Source organism: Triturus cristatus, chromosome 11 (assembly GCF_964204655.1).
Source record: "Triturus cristatus chromosome 11, aTriCri1.1, whole genome shotgun sequence".
Taxonomy (NCBI): Eukaryota; Metazoa; Chordata; class Amphibia; order Caudata; family Salamandridae; genus Triturus; species Triturus cristatus.
In genome coordinates, this window is record NC_140594.1 from 1142576418 (window position 1) to 1142592725 (window position 16308).

General features: G+C 45.7%; 7 non-coding genes across 7 annotated transcripts; all 7 read right to left on the reverse strand.

The window, feature by feature from the left end:
• Positions 1–1359: 1359 nt before the first annotated feature.
• On the reverse strand, positions 1360–1431 carry TRNAG-UCC (transfer RNA glycine (anticodon UCC)). Its single transcript has one exon. It is a non-coding gene; the product is annotated as a tRNA-Gly (tRNA).
• Positions 1432–2941: 1510 nt separating this feature from the next.
• Positions 2942–3013, reverse strand: TRNAG-UCC (transfer RNA glycine (anticodon UCC)). Its single transcript has one exon. It is a non-coding gene; the product is annotated as a tRNA-Gly (tRNA).
• A 3080-nt stretch (positions 3014–6093) lies between these two features.
• On the reverse strand, positions 6094–6165 carry TRNAG-UCC (transfer RNA glycine (anticodon UCC)). Its single transcript has one exon. It is a non-coding gene; the product is annotated as a tRNA-Gly (tRNA).
• Positions 6166–9262: 3097 nt separating this feature from the next.
• On the reverse strand, positions 9263–9334 carry TRNAG-UCC (transfer RNA glycine (anticodon UCC)). Its single transcript has one exon. It is a non-coding gene; the product is annotated as a tRNA-Gly (tRNA).
• A 1510-nt stretch (positions 9335–10844) lies between these two features.
• On the reverse strand, positions 10845–10916 carry TRNAG-UCC (transfer RNA glycine (anticodon UCC)). The gene has a single exon. It is a non-coding gene; the product is annotated as a tRNA-Gly (tRNA).
• Positions 10917–12437: 1521 nt separating this feature from the next.
• TRNAG-UCC (transfer RNA glycine (anticodon UCC)) lies at positions 12438–12509 on the reverse strand. The gene has a single exon. It is a non-coding gene; the product is annotated as a tRNA-Gly (tRNA).
• Positions 12510–15595: 3086 nt separating this feature from the next.
• TRNAG-UCC (transfer RNA glycine (anticodon UCC)) lies at positions 15596–15667 on the reverse strand. Its single transcript has one exon. It is a non-coding gene; the product is annotated as a tRNA-Gly (tRNA).
• Positions 15668–16308: the final 641 nt, after the last annotated feature.

A 16308-nucleotide genomic window follows, 5' to 3' on the forward strand; every position in this document is an offset into this window, starting at 1 on the left:
TGTGCAGAAGAGAAGAAATGGAAAGCAGCAGTACAAATAGTGGAAATGAGCATATGGGCAGCATCGGAAGCAAAGCAGCGAAGAGAAAGGGAGTAAATTCCATGAAATGCATAGGAGATTGATAAAAGCAGAACAAAAAGGGAAGAATGAAATTCAAAGCATGCCCCGAAAAACGTGTGAAGGTCCCACCTGTCATTTATGCTTCTAATTGGGTATCTTTACTTTCAAAGTATAGGGTTGATCCTTTGACGATCACTCTCTTGATTTACAGCAGAGACAGATAGTTGAGAAGTCTTTTCTCACATAGCTAGCACAAGCCTGCGCTTTTCCTTGCTGGCAGGGTGGAAATGACAGATTAGTCCTAGGAAGAAAAATCAAGCAATATTAGCAGAGGATGGTTTCGATCCATCGACCTCTGGGTTATGGGCCCAGCACGCTTCCGCTGCGCCACTCTGCTCCCTTGTGAAAGTGCTCTCTTTATGCAGAGGAGGAGCTTTCAGCGGAGTGGCAAGGGATTGGTGGGGCTCTCTCCTCATTTGCCTAAGCACATCGCAAGGTATGCTGGGTACAGAAAATCTTCATCTTCCCCACTCACAGTCAGTCATAACTGAAAGTGCGGATCCTCTTAGGAATTAGCCGTTTCAGGCCTTTACCAAGACAGCAGCTCTCTGTCCCTGTCCTTTCTCTGTGATCCTAGCACTAGCATACTCAGGATTTGGCTTTACCTGGGAGCCAGAGATCTACCCGGTGAGGGCTTGCCCGGTGTGAGGCTTTTGAGTGTTTGGGAGCGTTCGGGACGTCAGAGGACGCTGGACAGGAAACTATGCCAATTTGAAGTATCCAACCTTCCTGCTGCAGCGAGAGGCTCTTTCCGTGGAAATCTGCCACTTGGAGTCCTCTCAACTTGCCCTCTGATAAAACATTTTTCTGAGCCGCAGTTACATCCGATGGTTACAAGGTGGCGCTGCATTCAGGTGAGAGCACAAGTATGCACAAAATCTTGGGGACTTTTGCCAGATTTATCGGTGGATCTTGCCTATTATTTTCAGAGGCTAGATATCGCCTAGAAATGCTTTTTAAAATAGGGTTGCTGGGGTTATAATGTCTGGTCGGGGCTCAGCCCTTTCATTGCCTGCCCCCAGCAAAATATTTATTATCAGCACATGTGAGTGGTGAGTGCTTTATGGAAAATAGCATATATTGGGACAATGAATGTAGCAGATGAGGCGATCGAGATGTCTACCTACGTGTTTGTTTATTTTTTTATATAACGGCTGATTATTCTGTTTCTGATATTTCAGTTTTGTGACATGTTGCATTAAAATATATCCTGCTTGGAGAATATATAAATATTTGCACTGCGTTGGCCGGGAATCGAACCCGGGTCAACTGCTTGGAAGGCAGCTATGCTCACCACTATACCACCAACGCCCTCTGATGTGTGTCCTCTAGGTTCCAGATGTTACAACGCCGAGTGCAGTGGCAATCTTGCACCGGTTCCAATGGTGCATTTGGTGTGGATACCAACATGAAAAGCAGTAGAAATTGTCTTGCAGAGGGTAAAGAACTGGGGATTGAAACCAAGGACAAAGCTGTGCAGAAGAGAAGAAATGGAAAGCAGCAGTACAAATAGTGGAAATGAGCATATGGGCAGCATCGGAAGCAAAGCAGCGAAGAGAAAGGGAGTAAATTCCATGAAATGCATAGGAGATTGATAAAAGCAGAACAAAAAGGGAAGAATGAAATTCAAAGCATGCCCCGAAAAACGTGTGAAGGTCCCACCTGTCATTTATGCTTCTAATTGGGTATCTTTACTTTCAAAGTATAGGGTTGATCCTTTGACGATCACTCTCTTGATTTACAGCAGAGACAGATAGTTGAGAAGTCTTTTCTCACATAGCTAGCACAAGCCTGCGCTTTTCCTTGCTGGCAGGGTGGAAATGACAGATTAGTCCTAGGAAGAAAAATCAAGCAATATTAGCAGAGGATGGTTTCGATCCATCGACCTCTGGGTTATGGGCCCAGCACGCTTCCGCTGCGCCACTCTGCTCCCTAGTGAAAGTGCTCTCTTTATGCAGAGGAGGAGCTTTCAGCGGAGTGGCAAGGGATTGGTGGGGCTCTCTCCTCATTTGCCTAAGCACATCGCAAGGTATGCTGGGTACAGAAAATCTTCATCTTCCCCACTCACAGTCAGTCATAACTGAAAGTGCAGACCCTCTTAGGAATTAGCCGTTTCAGGCCTTTACCAAGACAGCAGCTCTCTGTCCCTGTCCTTTCTCTGTGATCCTAGCACTAGCATACTCAGGATTTGGCTTTACCTGGGAGCCAGAGATCTACCCGGTGAGGGCGAGGCTTTTGAGTGTTTGGGAGCGTTCGGGACGTGAGAGGACGCTGGACAGGAAACTATGCCAATTTGAAGTATCCAACCTTCCTGCTGCAGCGAGAGGCTCTTTCCGTGGAAATCTGCCACTTGGAGTCCTCTCAACTTGCCCTCTGATAAAACATTTTTCTGAGCCGCAGTTACATCCGATGGTTACAAGGTGGCGCTGCATTCAGGTGAGAGCACAAGTATGCACAAAATCTTGGGGACTTTTGCCAGATTTATCGGTGGATCTTGCCTATTATTTTCAGAGGCTAGATATCGCCTAGAAATGCTTTTTAAAATAGGGTTGCTGGGGTTATAATGTCTGGTCGGGGCTCAGCCCTTTCATTGCCTGCCCCCAGCAAAATATATATTATCAGCACATGTGAGTGGTGAGTGCTTTATGGAAAATAGCATATATTGGGATAATGAATGTAGCAGATGAGGCGATCGAGATGTCTACCTACGTGTTTGTTTATTTTTTTATATAACGGCTGATTATTCTGTTTCTGATATTTCAGTTTTGTGACATGTTGCATTAAAATATATCCTGCTTGGAGAATATATAAATATTTGCACTGCGTTGGCCGGGAATCGAACCCGGGTCAACTGCTTGGAAGGCAGCTATGCTCACCACTATACCACCAACGCCCTCTGATGTGTGTCCTCTAGGTTCCAGATGTTACAACGCCGAGTGCAGTGGCAATCTTGCACCGGTTCCAATGGTGCATTTGGTGTGGATACCAACATGAAAAGCAGTAGAAATTGTCTTGCAGAGGGTAAAGAACTGGGGATTGAAACCAAGGACAAAGCTGTGCAGAAGAGAAGAAATGGAAAGCAGCAGTACAAATAGTGGAAATGAGCATATGGGCAGCATCGGAAGCAAAGCAGCGAAGAGAAAGGGAGTAAATTCCATGAAATGCATAGGAGATTGATAAAAGCAGAACAAAAAGGGAAGAATGAAATTCAAAGCATGCCCCGAAAAACGTGTGAAGGTCCCACCTGTCATTTATGCTTCTAATTGGGTATCTTTACTTTCAAAGTATAGGGTTGATCCTTTGACGATCACTCTCTTGATTTACAGCAGAGACAGATAGTTGAGAAGTCTTTTCTCACATAGCTAGCACAAGCCTGCGCTTTTCCTTGCTGGCAGGGTGGAAATGACAGATTAGTCCTAGGAAGAAAAATCAAGCAATATTAGCAGAGGATGGTTTCGATCCATCGACCTCTGGGTTATGGGCCCAGCACGCTTCCGCTGCGCCACTCTGCTCCCTTGTGAAAGTGTTCTCTTTATGCAGAGGAGGAGCTTTCAGCGGAGTGGCAAGGGATTGGTGGGGCTCTCTCCTCATTTGCCTAAGCACATCGCAAGGTATGCTGGGTACAGAAAATCTTCATCTTCCCCACTCACAGTCAGTCATAACTGAAAGTGCAGACCCTCTTAGGAATTAGCCGTTTCAGGCCTTTACCAAGACAGCAGCTCTCTGTCCCTGTCCTTTCTCTGTGATCCTAGCACTAGCATACTCAGGATTTGGCTTTACCTGGGAGCCAGAGATCTACCCGGTGAGGGCGAGGCTTTTGAGCGTTTGGGAGCGTTCGGGACGTGAGAGGACGCTGGACAGGAAACTATGCCAATTTGAAGTATCCAAACTTCCTGCTGCAGTGAGAGGCTCTTTCCGTGGAAATCTGCCACTTGGAGTCCTCTCAACTTGCCCTCTGATAAAACATTTTTCTGAGCCGCAGTTACATCCGATGGTTACAAGGTGGCGCTGCATTCAGGTGAGAGCACAAGTATGCACAAAATCTTGGGGACTTTTGCCAGATTTATCGGTGGATCTTGCCTATTATTTTCAGAGGCTAGATATCGCCTAGAAATGCTTTTTAAAATAGGGATGCTGGGGTTATAATGTCTGGTCGGGGCTCAGCCCTTTCATTGCCTGCCCCCAGCAAAATATTTATTATCAGCACATGTGAGTGGTGAGTGCTTTATGGAAAATAGCATATATTGGGACAATGAATGTAGCAGAAGAGGCGATCGAGATGTCTACCTACGTGTTTGTTTATTTTTTTATATAACGGCTGATTATTCTGATATTTCAGTTTTGTGACATGTTGCATTAAAATATATCCTGCTTGGAGAATATATAAATATTTGCACTGCGTTGGCCAAGAATCGAACCCGGGTCAACTGCTTGGAAGGCAGCTATGCTCACCACTATACCACCAACACCCTCTGATATGTGTCCTCTAGGTTCCAGATGTTACAACGCCGAGTGCAGTGGCAATCTTGCACCGGTTCCAATGGTGCATTTGGTGTGGATACCAACATGAAAAGCAGTAGAAATTGTCTTGCAGAGGGTAAAGAACTGGGGATTGAAACCAAGGACAAAGCTGTGCAGAAGAGAAGAAATGGAAAGCAGCAGTACAAATAGTGGAAATGAGCATATGGGCAGCATCGGAAGCAAAGCAGCGAAGAGAAAGGGAGTAAATTCCATGAAATGCATAGGAGATTGATAAAAGCAGAACAAAAAGGGAAGAATGAAATTCAAAGCATGCCCCGAAAAACGTGTGAAGGTCCCACCTGTCATTTATGCTTCTAATTGGGTATCTTTACTTTCAAAGTGTAGGGTTGATCCTTTGACGATCACTCTCTTGATTTACAGCAGAGACAGATAGTTGAGAAGTCTTTTCTCACATAGCTAGCACAAGCCTGCGCTTTTCCTTGCTGGCAGGGTGGAAATGACAGATTAGTCCTAGGAAGAAAAATCAAGCAATATTAGCAGAGGATGGTTTCGACCCATCGACCTCTGGGTTATGGGCCCAGCACGCTTCCGCTGCGCCACTCTGCTCCCTTGTGAAAGTGCTCTCTTTATGCAGAGGAGGAGCTTTCAGCGGAGTGGCAAGGGATTGGTGGGGCTCTCTCCTCATTTGCCTAAGCACATCGCAAGGTATGCTGGGTACAGAAAATCTTCATCTTCCCCACTCACAGTCAGTCATAACTGAAAGTGCAGACCCTCTTAGGAATTAGCCGTTTCAGGCCTTTACCAAGACAGCAGCTCTCTGTCCCTGTCCTTTCTCTGTGATCCTAGCACTAGCATACTCAGGATTTGGCTTTACCTGGGAGCCAGAGATCTACCCGGTGAGGGCGAGGCTTTTGAGTGTTTGGGAGCGTTCGGGACGTGAGAGGACGCTGGACAGGAAACTATGCCAATTTGAAGTATCCAACCTTCCTGCTGCAGCGAGAGGCTCTTTCCGTTGAAATCTGCCACTTGGAGTCCTCTCAACTTGCCCTCTGATAAAACATTTTTCTGAGCCGCAGTTACATCCGATGGTTACAAGGTGGCGCTGCATTCAGGTGAGAGCATAAGTATGCACAAAATCTTGGGGACTTTTGCCAGATTTATCGGTGGATCTTGCCTATTATTTTCAGAGGCTAGATATCGCCTAGAAATGCTTTTTAAAATAGGGTTGCTGGGGTTATAATGTCTGGTCGGGGCTCAGCCCTTTCATTGCCTGCCCCCAGCAAAATATTTATTATCAGCACATGTGAGTGGTGAGTGCTTTATGGAAAATAGCATATATTGGGACAATGAATGTAGCAGATGAGGCGATCGAGATGTCTACCTACGTGTTTGTTTATTTTTTTATATAACGGCTGATTATTCTGATATTTCAGTTTTGTGACATGTTGCATTAAAATATATCCTGCTTGGAGAATATATAAATATTTGCACTGCGTTGGCCGGGAATCGAACCCGGGTCAACTGCTTGGAAGGCAGCTATGCTCACCACTATACCACCAACACCCTCTGATATGTGTCCTCTAGGTTCCAGATGTTACAACGCCGAGTGCAGTGGCAATCTTGCACCGGTTCCAATGGTGCATTTGGTGTGGATACCAACATGAAAAGCAGTAGAAATTGTCTTGCAGAGGGTAAAGAACTGGGGATTGAAACCAAGGACAAAGCTGTGCAGAAGAGAAGAAATGGAAAGCAGCAGTACAAATAGTGGAAATGAGCATATGGGCAGCATCGGAAGCAAAGCAGCGAAGAGAAAGGGAGTAAATTCCATGAAATGCATAGGAGATTGATAAAAGCAGAACAAAAAGGGAAGAATGAAATTCAAAGCATGCCCCGAAAAACGTGTGAAGGTCCCACCTGTCATTTATGCTTCTAATTGGGTATCTTTACTTTCAAAGTGTAGGGTTGATCCTTTGACGATCACTCTCTTGATTTACAGCAGAGACAGATAGTTGAGAAGTCTTTTCTCACATAGCTAGCACAAGCCTGCGCTTTTCCTTGCTGGCAGGGTGGAAATGACAGATTAGTCCTAGGAAGAAAAATCAAGCAATATTAGCAGAGGATGGTTTCGACCCATCGACCTCTGGGTTATGGGCCCAGCACGCTTCCGCTGCGCCACTCTGCTCCCTTGTGAAAGTGCTCTCTTTATGCAGAGGAGGAGCTTTCAGCGGAGTGGCAAGGGATTGGTGGGGCTCTCTCCTCATTTGCCTAAGCACATCGCAAGGTATGCTGGGTACAGAAAATCTTCATCTTCCCCACTCACAGTCAGTCATAACTGAAAGTGCGGATCCTCTTAGGAATTAGCCGTTTCAGGCCTTTACCAAGACAGCAGCTCTCTGTCCCTGTCCTTTCTCTGTGATCCTAGCACTAGCATACTCAGGATTTGGCTTTACCTGGGAGCCAGAGATCTACCCGGTGAGGGCGAGGCTTTTGAGTGTTTGGGAGCGTTCGGGACGTGAGAGGACGCTGGACAGGAAACTATGCCAATTTGAAGTATCCAACCTTCCTGCTGCAGCGAGAGGCTCTTTCCGTTGAAATCTGCCACTTGGAGTCCTCTCAACTTGCCCTCTGATAAAACATTTTTCTGAGCCGCAGTTACATCCGATGGTTACAAGGTGGCGCTGCATTCAGGTGAGAGCACAAGTATGCACAAAATCTTGGGGACTTTTGCCAGATTTATCGGTGGATCTTGCCTATTATTTTCAGAGGCTAGATATCGCCTAGAAATGCTTTTTAAAATAGGGTTGCTGGGGTTATAATGTCTGGTCGGGGCTCAGCCCTTTCATTGCCTGCCCCCAGCAAAATATTTATTATCAGCACATGTGAGTGGTGAGTGCTTTATGGAAAATAGCATATATTGGGACAATGAATGTAGCAGATGAGGCGATCGAGATGTCTACCTACGTGTTTGTTTATTTTTTTATATAACGGCTGATTATTCTGATATTTCAGTTTTGTGACATGTTGCATTAAAATATATCCTGCTTGGAGAATATATAAATATTTGCACTGCGTTGGCCGGGAATCGAACCCGGGTCATCTGCTTGGAAGGCAGCTATGTTCACCACTATACCACCAACGCCTTCTAATGTGTGTCCTCTAGCTTCCAGATGTTACAACGCCGAGTGCAGTGGCAATCTTGCACCGGTTCCAATGGTGCATTTGGTGTGGATACCAACATGAAAAGCAGTAGAAATTGTCTTGCAGAGGGTAAAGAACTGGGGATTGAAACCAATGACAAAGCTGTGCAGAAGAGAAGAAATGGAAAGCAGCAGTACAAATAGTGGAAATGAGCATATGGGCAGCATCGGAAGCAAAGCAGCGAAGAGAAAGGGAGTAAATTCCATGAAATGCATAGGAGATTGATAAAAGCAGAACAAAAAGGGAAGAATGAAATTCAAAGCATGCCCCGAAAAACGTGTGAAGGTCCCACCTGTCATTTATGCTTCTAATTGGGTATCTTTACTTTCAAAGTATAGGGTTGATCCTTTGACGATCACTCTCTTGATTTACAGCAGAGACAGATAGTTGAGAAGTCTTTTCTCACATAGCTAGCACAAGCCTGCGCTTTTCCTTGCTGGCAGGGTGGAAATGACAGATTAGTCCTAGGAAGAAAAATCAAGCAATATTAGCAGAGGATGGTTTCGATCCATCGACCTCTGGGTTATGGGCCCAGCACGCTTCCGCTGCGCCACTCTGCTCCCTTGTGAAAGTGCTCTCTTTATGCAGAGGAGGAGCTTTCAGCGGAGTGGCAAGGGATTGGTGGGGCTCTCTCCTCATTTGCCTAAGCACATCGCAAGGTATGCTGGGTACAGAAAATCTTCATCTTCCCCACTCACAGTCAGTCATAACTGAAAGTGCGGATCCTCTTAGGAATTAGCCGTTTCAGGCCTTTACCAAGACAGCAGCTCTCTGTCCCTGTCCTTTCTCTGTGATCCTAGCACTAGCATACTCAGGATTTGGCTTTACCTGGGAGCCAGAGATCTACCCGGTGAGGGCTTGCCCGGTGTGAGGCTTTTGAGTGTTTGGGAGCGTTCGGGACGTCAGAGGACGCTGGACAGGAAACTATGCCAATTTGAAGTATCCAACCTTCCTGCTGCAGCGAGAGGCTCTTTCCGTGGAAATCTGCCACTTGGAGTCCTCTCAACTTGCCCTCTGATAAAACATTTTTCTGAGCCGCAGTTACATCCGATGGTTACAAGGTGGCGCTGCATTCAGGTGAGAGCACAAGTATGCACAAAATCTTGGGGACTTTTGCCAGATTTATCGGTGGATCTTGCCTATTATTTTCAGAGGCTAGATATCGCCTAGAAATGCTTTTTAAAATAGGGTTTCTGGGGTTATAATGTCTGGTCGGGGCTCAGCCCTTTCATTGCCTGCCCCCAGCAAAATATTTATTATCAGCACATGTGAGTGGTGAGTGCTTTATGGAAAATAGCATATATTGGGACAATGAATGTAGCAGATGAGGCGATCGAGATGTCTACCTACGTGTTTGTTTATTTTTTTATATAACGGCTGATTATTCTGTTTCTGATATTTCAGTTTTGTGACATGTTGCATTAAAATATATCCTGCTTGGAGAATATATAAATATTTGCACTGCGTTGGCCGGGAATCGAACCCGGGTCAACTGCTTGGAAGGCAGCTATGCTCACCACTATACCACCAACACCCTCTGATGTGTGTTCTCTAGGTTCCAGATGTTACAACGCCGAGTGCAGTGGCAATCTTGCACCGGTTCCAATGGTGCATTTGGTGTGGATACCAACATGAAAAGCAGTAGAAATTGTCTTGCAGAGGGTAAAGAACTGGGGATTGAAACCAAGGACAAAGCTGTGCAGAAGAGAAGAAATGGAAAGCAGCAGTACAAATTGTGGAAATGAGCATATGGGCAGCATCGGAAGCAAAGCAGCGAAGAGAAAGGGAGTAAATTCCATGAAATGCATAGGAGATTGATAAAAGCAGAACAAAAAGGGAAGAATGAAATTCAAAGCATGCCCCGAAAAACGTGTGAAGGTCCCACCTGTCATTTATGCTTCTAATTGGGTATCTTTACTTTCAAAGTGTAGGGTTGATCCTTTGACGATCACTCTCTTGATTTACAGCAGAGACAGATAGTTGAGAAGTCTTTTCTCACATAGCTAGCACAAGCCTGCGCTTTTCCTTGCTGGCAGGGTGGAAATGACAGATTAGTCCTAGGAAGAAAAATCAAGCAATATCAGCAGAGGATGGTTTCGATCCATCGACCTCTGGGTTATTGGCCCAGCACGCTTCCGCTGCGCCACTCTGCTCCCTTGTGAAAGTGCTCTCTTTATGCAGAGGAGGAGCTTTCAGCGGAGTGGCAAGGGATTGGTGGGGCTCTCTCCTCATTTGCCTAAGCACATCGCAAGGTATGCTGGGTACAGAAAATCTTCATCTTCCCCACTCACAGTCAGTCATAACTGAAAGTGCAGACCCTCTTAGGAATTAGCCGTTTCAGGCCTTTACCAAGACAGCAGCTCTCTGTCCCTGTCCTTTCTCTGTGATCCTAGCACTAGCATACTCAGGATTTGGCTTTACCTGGGAGCCAGAGATCTACCCGGTGAGGGCGAGGCTTTTGAGTGTTTGGGAGCGTTCAGGACGTGAGAGGACGCTGGACAGGAAACTATGCCAATTTGAAGTATCCAACCTTCCTGCTGCAGCGAGAGGCTCTTTCCGTGGAAATCTGCCACTTGGAGTCCTCTCAACTTGCCCTTTGATAAAACATTTTTCTGAGCCGCAGTTACATCCGATGGTTACAAGGTGGCGCTGCATTCAGGTGAGAGCACAAGTATGCACAAAATCTTGGGGACTTTTGCCAGATTTATCGGTGGATCTTGCCTATTATTTTCAGAGGCTAGATATCGCCTAGAAATGCTTTTTAAAATAGGGTTGCTGGGGTTATAATGTCTGGTCGGGGCTCAGCCCTTTCATTGCCTGCCCCCAGCAAAATATTTATTATCAGCACATGTGAGTGGTGAGTGCTTTATGGAAAATAGCATATATTGGGATAATGAATGTAGCAGATGAGGCGATCGAGATGTCTACCTACGTGTTTGTTTATTTTTTTATATAACGGCTGATTATTCTGTTTCTGATATTTCAGTTTTGTGACATGTTGCATTAAAATATATCCTGCTTGGAGAATATATAAATATTTGCACTGCGTTGGCCGGGAATCGAACCCGGGTCAACTGCTTGGAAGGCAGCTATGCTCACCACTATACCACCAACGCCCTCTGATGTGTGTCCTCTAGGTTCCAGATGTTACAACGCCGAGTGCAGTGGCAATCTTGCACCGGTTCCAATGGTGCATTTGGTGTGGATACCAACATGAAAAGCAGTAGAAATTGTCTTGCAGAGGGTAAAGAACTGGGGATTGAAACCAAGGACAAAGCTGTGCAGAAGAGAAGAAATGGAAAGCAGCAGTACAAATAGTGGAAATGAGCATATGGGCAGCATCGGAAGCAAAGCAGCGAAGAGAAAGGGAGTAAATTCCATGAAATGCATAGGAGATTGATAAAAGCAGAACAAAAAGGGAAGAATGAAATTCAAAGCATGCCCCGAAAAACGTGTGAAGGTCCCACCTGTCATTTATGCTTCTAATTGGGTATCTTTACTTTCAAAGTATAGGGTTGATCCTTTGACGATCACTCTCTTGATTTACAGCAGAGACAGATAGTTGAGAAGTCTTTTCTCACATAGCTAGCACAAGCCTGCGCTTTTCCTTGCTGGCAGGGTGGAAATGACAGATTAGTCCTAGGAAGAAAAATCAAGCAATATTAGCAGAGGATGGTTTCGATCCATCGACCTCTGGGTTATGGGCCCAGCACGCTTCCGCTGCGCCACTCTGCTCCCTTGTGAAAGTGCTCTCTTTATGCAGAGGAGGAGCTTTCAGCGGAGTGGCAAGTGATTGGTGGGGCTCTCTCCTCATTTGCCTAAGCACATCGCAAGGTATGCTGGGTACAGAAAATCTTCATCTTCCCCACTCACAGTCAGTCATAACTGAAAGTGCAGACCCTTTTAGGAATTAGCCGTTTCAGGCCTTTACCAAGACAGCAGCTCTCTGTCCCTGTCCTTTCTCTGTGATCCTAGCACTAGCATACTCAGGATTTGGCTTTACCTGGGAGCCAGAGATCTACCCGGTGAGGGCTTGCCCGGTGTGAGGCTTTTGAGTGTTTGGGAGCGTTCGGGACGTGAGAGGACGCTGGACATGAAACTATGCCAATTTGAAGTATCCAACCTTCCTGCTGCAGCGAGAGGCTCTTTCCGTGGAAATCTGCCACTTGGAGTCCTCTCAACTTGCCCTCTGATAAAACATTTTTCTGAGCCGCAGTTACATCCGATGGTTACAAGGTGGCGCTGCATTCAGGTGAGAGCACAAGTATGCACAAAATCTTGGGGACTTTTGCCAGATTTATCGGTGGATCTTGCCTATTATTTTCAGAGGCTAGATATCGCCTAGAAATGCTTTTTAAAATAGGGTTGCTGGGGTTATAATGTCTGGTCGGGGCTCAGCCCTTTCATTGCCTGCCCCCAGCAAAATATATATTATCAGCACATGTGAGTGGTGAGTGCTTTATGGAAAATAGCATATATTGGGATAATGAATGTAGCAGATGAGGCGATCGAGATGTCTACCTACGTGTTTGTTTATTTTTTTATATAACGGCTGATTATTCTGTTTCTGATATTTCAGTTTTGTGACATGTTGCATTAAAATATATCCTGCTTGGAGAATATATAAATATTTGCACTGCGTTGGCCGGGAATCGAACCCGGGTCAACTGCTTGGAAGGCAGCTATGCTCACCACTATACCACCAACGCCCTCTGATGTGTGTCCTCTAGGTTCCAGATGTTACAACGCCGAGTGCAGTGGCAATCTTGCACCGGTTCCAATGGTGCATTTGGTGTGGATACCAACATGAAAAGCAGTAGAAATTGTCTTGCAGAGGGTAAAGAACTGGGGATTGAAACCAAGGACAAAGCTGTGCAGAAGAGAAGAAATGGAAAGCAGCAGTACAAATAGTGGAAATGAGCATATGGGCAGCATCGGAAGCAAAGCAGCGAAGAGAAAGGGAGTAAATTCCATGAAATGCATAGGAGATTGATAAAAGCAGAACAAAAAGGGAAGAATGAAATTCAAAGCATGCCCCGAAAAACGTGTGAAGGTCCCACCTGTCATTTATGCTTCTAATTGGGTATCTTTACTTTCAAAGTATAGGGTTGATCCTTTGACGATCACTCTCTTGATTTACAGCAGAGACAGATAGTTGAGAAGTCTTTTCTCACATAGCTAGCACAAGCCTGCACTTTTCCTTGCTGGCAGGGTGGAAATGACAGATTAGTCCTAGGAAGAAAAATCAAGCAATATTAGCAGAGGATGGTTTCGATCCATCGACCTCTGGGTTATGGGCCCAGCACGCTTCCGCTGCGCCACTCTGCTCCCTTGTGAAAGTGTTCTCTTTATGCAGAGGAGGAGCTTTCAGCGGAGTGGCAAGGGATTGGTGGGGCTCTCTCCTCATTTGCCTAAGCACATCGCAAGGTATGCTGGGTACAGAAAATCTTCATCTTCCCCACTCACAGTCAGTCATAACTGAAAGTGCAGACCCTCTTAGGAATTAGCCGTTTCAGGCCTTTACCAAGACAGCAGCTCTCTGTCCCTGTCCTTTCTCTGTGATCCTAGCACTAGCATACTCAGGATTTGGCTTTACCTGGGAGCCAGAGATCTACCCGGTGAGGGTGAGGCTTTTGAGCGTTTGGGAGCGTTCGGGACGTGAGAGGACGCTGGACAGGAAACTATGCCAATTTGAAGTATCCAACCTTCCTGCTGCAGTGAGAGGCTCTTTCCGTGGAAATCTGCCACTTGGAGTCCTCTCAACTTGCCCTCTGATAAAACATTTTTCTGAGCCGCAGTTACATCCGATGGTTACAAGGTGGCGCTGCATTCAGGTGAGAGCACAAGTATGCACAAAATCTTGGGGACTTTTGCCAGATTTATCGGTGGATCTTGCCTATTATTTTCAGAGGCTAGATATCGCCTAGAAATGCTTTTTAAAATAGGGATGCTGGGGTTATAATGTCTGGTCGGGGCTCAGCCCTTTCATTGCCTGCCCCCAGCAAAATATTTATTATCAGCACATGTGAGTGGTGAGTGCTTTATGGAAAATAGCATATATTGGGACAATGAATGTAGCAGAAGAGGCGATCGAGATGTCTACCTACGTGTTTGTTTATTTTTTTATATAACGGCTGATTATTCTGATATTTCAGTTTTGTGACATGTTGCATTAAAATATATCCTGCTTGGAGAATATATAAATATTTGCACTGCGTTGGCCGGGAATCAAACCCAGGTCAACTGCTTGGAAGGCAGCTATGCTCACCACTATACCACCAACGCCCTCTGATGTGTGTCCTCTAGGTTCCAGATGTTACAACGCCGAGTGCAGTGGCAATCTTGCACCGGTTCCAATGGTGCATTTGGTGTGGATACCAACATGAAAAGCAGTAGAAATTGTCTTGCAGAGGGTAAAGAACTGGGGATTGAAACCAAGGACAAAGCTGTGCAGAAGAGAAGAAATGGAAAGCAGCAGTACAAATAGTGGAAATGAGCATATGGGCAGCATCGGAAGCAAAGCAGCGAAGAGAAAGGGAGTAAATTCCATGAAATGCATAGGAGATTGATAAAAGCAGAACAAAAAGGGAAGAATGAAATTCAAAGCATGCCCCGAAAAACGTGTGAAGGTCCCACCTGTCATTTATGCTTCTAATTGGGTATCTTTACTTTCAAAGTATAGGGTTGATCCTTTGACGATCACTCTCTTGAATTACAGCAGAGACAGATAGTTGAGAAGTCTTTTCTCGCATAGCTAGCACAAGCCTGCGCTTTTCCTTGCTGGCAGGGTGGAAATGACAGATTAGTCCTAGGAAGAAAAATCAAGCAATATTAGCAGAGGATGGTTTCGATCCATCGACCTCTGGGTTATGGGCCCAGCACGCTTCCGCTGCGCCACTCTGCTCCCTTGTGAAAGTGCTCTCTTTATGCAGAGGAGGAGCTTTCAGCGGAGTGGCAAGGGATTGGTGGGGCTCTCTCCTCATTTGCCTAAGCACATCGCAAGGTATGCTGGGTACAGAAAATCTTCATCTTCCCCACTCACAGTCAGTCATAACTGAAAGTGCAGACCCTCTTAGGAATTAGCCGTTTCAGGCCTTTACCAAGACAGCAGCTCTCTGTCCCTGTCCTTTCTCTGTGATCCTAGCACTAGCATACTCAGGATTTGGCTTTACCTGGGAGCCAGAGATCTACCCGGTGAGGGCGAGGCTTTTGAGTGTTTGGGAGCGTTCGGGACGTGAGAGGACGCTGGACAGGAAACTATGCCAATTTGAAGTATCCAACCTTCCTGCTGCAGCGAGAGGCTCTTTCCGTTGAAATCTGCCACTTGGAGTCCTCTCAACTTGCCCTCTGATAAAACATTTTTCTGAGCCGCAGTTACATCCGATGGTTACAAGGTGGCGCTGCATTCAGGTGAGAGCACAAGTATGCACAAAATCTTGGGGACTTTTGCCAGATTTATCGGTGGATCTTGCCTATTATTTTCAGAGGCTAGATATCGCCTAGAAATGCTTTTTAAAATAGGGTTGCTGGGGTTATAATGTCTGGTCGGGGCTCAGCCCTTTCATTGCCTGCCCCCAGCAAAATATTTATTATCAGCACATGTGAGTGGTGAGTGCTTTATGGAAAATAGCATATATTGGGACAATGAATGTAGCAGATGAGGCGATCGAGATGTCTACCTACGTGTTTGTTTATTTTTTTATATAACGGCTGATTATTCTGTTTCTGATATTTCAGTTTTGTGACATGTTGCATTAAAATATATCCTGCTTGGAGAATATATAAATATTTGCACTGCGTTGGCCGGGAATCGAACCCGGGTCAACTGCTTGGAAGGCAGCTATGCTCACCACTATACCACCAACGCCCTCTGATGTGTGTCCTCTAGGTTCCAGATGTTACAACGCCGAGTGCAGTGGCAATCTTGCACCGGTTCCAATGGTGCATTTGGTGTGGATACCAACATGAAAAGCAGTAGAAATTGTCTTGCAGAGGGTAAAGAACTGGGGATTGAAACCAAGGACAAAGCTGTGCAGAAGAGAAGAAATGGAAAGCAGCAGTACAAATAGTGGAAATGAGCATATGGGCAGCATCGGAAGCAAAGCAGCGAAGAGAAAGGGAGTAAATTCCATGAAATGCATAGGAGATTGATAAAAGCAGAACAAAAAGGGAAGAATGAAATTCAAAGCATGCCCCGAAAAACGTGTGAAGGTCCCACCTGTCATTTATGCTTCTAATTGGGTATCTTTACTTTCAAAGTATAGGGTTGATCCTTTGACGATCACTCTCTTGATTTACAGCAGAGACAGATAGTTGAGAAGTCTTTTCTCACATAGCTAGCACAAGCCTGCGCTTTTCCTTGCTGGCAGGGTGGAAATGACAGATTAGTCCTAGGAAGAAAAATCAAGCAATATTAGCAGAGGATGGTTTCGATCCATCGACCTCTGGGTTATGGGCCCAGCACGCTTCCGCTGCGCCACTCTGCTCCCTTGTGAAAGTGTTCTCTTT